Below are 6000 nucleotides of genomic sequence, written 5' to 3'. Positions count from 1 at the left end.
CACTCTCTCCTATATGTATGCATGGTGCAGTCTCCAAAAATTTGCCAGCTCTTCACTCTTGCCTCTTTCAATTCCCCATAAAAACAAAGATCAGCAGAATCATCTGGAATTATATAAAAACAACGAGGAGTACTTGTGGCACCTTAGAGACTAACAAATTTATTTGGGCATAAGCTTTCATGGGCTAAAACCCACTTCATCAGATGCATGGAGTAGAAAATACAGTAGGCGGAATATAAATACACAGTACATGAAAAGATGGGAGTTGCCTTACCAAGTGGGGGGTCAGTTCTAACGAGACAATTCAATTAAAGTGGAAGTGAGCTATTATCAACAGGAGGAAAAATCACTTTTGTAGTGGTAATCAGGGTGGCCCATTTCAAACAGTTGACAAGAAGGTGTGAGTAACAGGGGGAAATTAGCATGGGGAAATTAGTTTTTAGTTTTTGTAGTGACCCATTCACTCCCAGTCTTTATTCAGGCCTAATTTGTTGGTGTCCAGTTTGCAAATTAATTCCAGTTCTGCAGTTTCTTGTTGGAGTCTATTTTTGAAGGTTTTTTGTTGAAGAATTGCTACTTTTAAGTCTGTTATTGCGTGTCCAGGGAGACACGAAAGCTTATGCCCAAATAAATTTGTTAGTCTCTAAGGTGCCACAAGTACTCTTCGTTGTTTTTGCTGATACAGACTAACACGGCTGCTGCTCTGAAATCTGGAATTATACGTATATTTAAAGAAAGACTAATACGTGTACATGACTCATCCAACATAGTGGTTATTCTTATTTATGCAACCCATTTTACTTTCATCATCCACCCTCAAACCTTTGTACTGGTGACCCCTTTCACTTAGCAAGCCTCTGAGTGTGACCCCCCCATATAAATTAAAACACTTTTTAATATATTTAACACCATTATAAATGCTGAAGGCAAAGTAGGGTTTAGGGTGGGGACTGACAGCTCGTGACTCCCCCATGAAATAACCTTGCAACCCCCTGAGGGGTCCCGACCCCCAGTTTGAGAACCCCTGCTCTAATGTTTACAATTTACCCTCAGTTGCAACTTAACCTAGACTGTAAGCTCTTTGGAGCAGGACCTGTCTTTTACTTGTTTTGTAAGGCATGAAGCAGGCTTTTTACACTTTAAAAATATAATAATAAATAATGAACTTGGGAAGGAATAGTAATGGAGAATAGAACACATTGGTGTGTTGGAACAGCCCCATCATCGACAACCCTGATGTTCAGCCCTACCCACCACTTTGGTTTTGGAAAGGAGCCCTGTGAAGCTATAAAGAAGGGCTCTGGGTTTGTCCCTTATTGCCACTTGCATGATAATTAAAACCTGGGAAATCACTCATAATATATGCATCTTTAAAAAATTGCCTCTTTTTCTTTTTGCAAATTTTTAGTTAGCAGATTTCAATTTTCTCTGATTCATTTGTTGTTTGAAATTATGTGCCGCAATATTTATGCAAATAATTCTTGTTCTGTCTGTCATTTGTGAGGAATTCATTGAAATATTTGTTATTCAGACTGCTTTGACTGGCCATGTAGGTCACATTGAATATTTCTGTTCGCTGACTGTGTGTGTGAAAAGCTTACACTCCAGTTTCCTGTGTCAATGCTTGTGATTATTAATTCAAAATTGACTTTTTTCAACTATTCTGCAATATTCGCTTAGAATTAGCCTTTTCAGGAAATATTTCTACCCATAAACCTGTTTGCTAGAACATTTTAGTAGGGGGAGTTGCATGAAGACAAGGGGCCCAACTCATTTATGCTCTGCTCCTTATATAATCAGTTACAGCCATGGAAAATTAATGAAAATTAGATGATGTTCCAAAGAAACAAATATCCAGTTTTCCTGGAAAGCTACTTAGCCATATAAAACAAGGTAAGGACAAAACAGCAAATGTATGGAGGCAGATTCTCTTCTGCATCATCACTCTGCTCAGAGAGGTAAAAGTGGGGGTGTCAGGGAGCTATTTCTGGCATCTAGAATCCAGCAGAGAGTCCCAGCACTGATTCTATTTATCCCAGGGCTAAGTTCTGCGACTACCACTAAGGACCTTAAAGCAGCAAAGGCTAGGCAAAATGGAGTGGGGCTCTCCCTCATCCTGTGACCACCTCCTGACATGCCCCCGGCCTAAAATACAGGGCTGTCAAATATAGGGCATAGAACTGCCACACTTGGGCCATCGAGGAGTTTCCCTATACCATGGGAATTTTCTGCTGGTGATTTGAGGCCAATTTCTGGCAACTGAATGGCACAGAGTTTCCACATCTGATTAGAGAATCTGGCCCATGAAATACAATATAAACAAAACTATCACTTAGCTGGACATTTTTCAAACTTTTCCAGCAGCAGTTCTCTCAGGGATTTATGCATTTCCTCTAGGCTGAAAAGGAAGGGCCCAGCCAGAATGTAATGTCAAACTCTTCAGTACAGAGGATGCACTTGGTTTGATTTGCAGATAATTTAGCACCGTGAAACCGATGCTACACTTGTTCCTTCCTTCAACAACTCAGGAAGTGAGACATTACTTCTTGATAATTTTCTCCTTAAAGTGCTTCTGAACAACACAAAGCAAATGCCCCCTGTGAAAAGGAGTCACAGAAAAGTGATATATGGGAGATGATACCAAGCCTAGCAAAACTAACACTTCCTTTGTGAATGTGTAGCATGTGAGCATCAAGTTAGGGATTTTGTCAGTGTACCAGATTTAAAAGGTACCTGAGAGCAGCTTTTCTTCCAGAAAGTGCTGACAGAGCAGTTCAAAAGAATGCTGAATATATCAAGCCTCTGATCCTCAGCCATGTAGAAACTCACTTGATTAGATTAATGTATTAAGCCTGATGTGCACAACGAGTCCCGGTCACAGTACAGTTCAACCGTAGTACAGAGGGGCAAAAAGCAGGAAAGGCAATGGAGACACTCTATTTACAAGTTATTAATCTATTTGTGAGATAATTATTAGAAAAAAAACAAAACCAAACCAATAGAGCTGTGCCATTTTACACCAGCTGAGGATCTGGCACAACTAGGATGTTTTTTGATTTGTTTTTGTTTTTTATTAATTCTCCTGATTTAATAGTCCTAGTTTAAACTTCATTGAATGGTAATATGAAATGTTGGAGAGAGGGAGGATTAAATGAAAAAAGTTTCCGAACCAAATGTGCTACTGGTTCTAAGATTGTGTTCAAGTTCCTGAAGCTGATCCAGGTTTCCAGTAAATCTGGGACAATCTATGGTTGTGCATTGAATTACAAGCTTGCATGATGGACAGGTGAAAGTGCAATTTTGACAGTTTAGGATACAAACTTAAAAAAAAACAAGAAAAACACAAAGGGAGCTAACCCCCCATGTTCTGAAAGTAAAGCCAGTGTTCTTATGAACCCCCCAAAAAGGAAACTTGCATATTAACACGACTAATAGTTACACAGAAAGTGGAGAAATTACCAAATCAGTATACAAAGAAAGAGTGTAATCCATGGTCCCAGTCTGTGATACTTGCAGTTTTTGCAGTTTGGGTCACTAGGTGTTTCTTGGGAGTTTCAGAAAGGTTGTGGTCTCTAGGAACAAAGATGGAAGCCAGGCTGTTTTTTTTTTGTAGTTTGTTGCTGTCTTCTCTAATAAATGCTTGTTTAAGAACTGTGGCTCTAAATAATTATGACAATCTGAAACTAAAGAAGGAAAGGCTTAGATTAAGGAAGGACGTTGGCACTTGGAGCATTCTATCAAAAACAAAACAAACAAAAATAGTGAGTATTTGTGACACCACTTGATTCCTTTCAAAGATATTGATACAGCAATTCTATTCCTTGGTCGATCATTTCAACCTAATACAGCTCAGAAATTCCTTGAAGCAGGAAAAGTAAGCATTTGAGGTAGTTATTACACACGATTGCTTCAATTTTTCAGTTCTGCATCAGATAAAATAAATATGAATTCTAGGAGGAATTGTGCATGAGGGAATCAAAATATTTCTTGGCGCTCTTAGGCTGGCAGTAGGAAGAGACCCAGTGCTGCACCTCTTAGGAGTCTGCAGCATGTAATATACTCTGTACATAGAATGTGGTATGGCAGATCCCAGCTCCTCTTGGTTCCTCCTTACCATCTGTAGAGTGCCTAATGCTCTAGTACAGGGGTTTTCAAACTTTTTTTTTGCTAGGACCACTTTGAAAATATTTCAGGCTGTGACGAAGCGCCCCCGAAAAGTGACCGCCCTTCCGCGCCCCGATACCATGCCACCCTTACTTCAGTGCTGCCTTCAGAGCTAGGTGGCCGGAGAGCAGCAGCTGCTGGCCAGGCACCAGCTCTGAAGGCAGCACTGAAGTAAGGGCGGTAATACCATGACCCGCCCTGCAAGATGCTTGCGACCCCTTTTGAGTCAGGAACCCCAGTATAAAAAATGCTGCTCTAGTAAGGGCTAGAAGGAAAGATTACTATTGAACTTGTCCAAGTAAAATCTGACCTTTTGTGTGCGCTATAGCAAATCAGGGTCCCAGAACAGTTATGGTGCAATTTGCATCATACAGTAGAACCTCAGTGTTACGAACACCTCAGGAATGGAGGTTGTTCATAACTCTGAAATGTTTGTAACGCTGAACAAAATGGTATGATTTACAATTTGTTTACAAGTTTACAATTGAAAATTGACTTAGTACAGCTTTGAAACTTTATTGTGCAGAAGAAAAATGCGACTTTTTAACCATCTTAATTTAAATGAAACAAGCACAGAAACGTTTCCTTACCTTGTTAAATCTTTTAAAAAAATTCCCCTTTTTTTAGTAGTTTATGTTTCATACAGTACTGTACTGTATTTGCTTTTTTTTTGTTTGTTTTGTCTCTGCTGCTGCTTGATTGTGTACTTCCAGTTCCAAATGAGGTCAGTGGTTGACTGGTCAGTTCATAACTCTGGGGTTCGTAACTCTGAGGTTTGGTTGTATGAACTTGGATGTGAACTTTTATCATGGAACAAAACCAAAACCATGAAACTCAGTTTCTAAACTGTTATGCTTATCTAGACTTAACAATAAATGCCTCTTTTCGATTTTGGCAAAAGATTTTCAGGCTCAGAAAGAACTTCATGAAATATGTCTACATTTAATTCCTTTTTCAGAACAAGCAGCGTCTCACAAGGCTTCAACTTTGGAAAGAAAGCTTTGGACCCCTTATGATGAGGCCAAACACATCTGCATTTATGGCCCAATTTTCTTTTGTAGACGTGATGGTGCTTCTCCCAAAAATGTGTGCATAAGCGCACACACACACATACACACACACACAGAGATTATTCCAGTTCTATGCCAACTCTTCCCCTCCTTTGGGGGGCCATAGAAAATGGAAGGAACTGTGGGTGGAGTACTGCTGCCAGGATAACACCTCAGGGACCACTGCAGGCAGATATGAATGAATGCAGCACTGAGACTGCTTTAAAATGCAATGAAAGCTGAACTGGCCGTCAGCCAGCCTCAGGGAGGCTGCTTAGGTAGGATACTTTTGCTTTAGGTGCAAAGGTGTTTACAGAATTGTATGATTACCTCAGGTTTTTCAGTCATGAAAACGTTCTGTTCACATGCTACCGATTTATATTTTGAGGGAACATGGGAAGATTTTTCTTTCACTCCTGTGCTAGTACTGACAATATGTACAACTTTTATTTTTCCAGTAGCGGAGAGTAAATCAGATGGATAATCTGAATATAGAAAATTTAAATATAGAAATTTTAATTTTTAGAAAAGATCATTCAAATATAGAAAAACAATTTAATTTCTTTTCATTGGAATGTAAGCTTCAGGGGCAGTTCTTCTTTGGTTTATTCACGTTTAATCACATATTTGATACTCCAAGTCGGGATTCAACAATACACCTTATCAGGTGTATAATGATTTTCAATTCAACGTAAACTCAGTTCATATCTCTAACGTGGTATGCTGTAGTTCCTTATTTTAAAAAATTGCATTCATTTGTATAATAGTGAAATTATAGTATATTTGA

Source organism: Natator depressus, chromosome 3, assembly GCF_965152275.1.
Source record: "Natator depressus isolate rNatDep1 chromosome 3, rNatDep2.hap1, whole genome shotgun sequence".
Taxonomy (NCBI): Eukaryota; Metazoa; Chordata; order Testudines; family Cheloniidae; genus Natator; species Natator depressus.
This window is presented reverse-complemented; position numbering follows the sequence as displayed.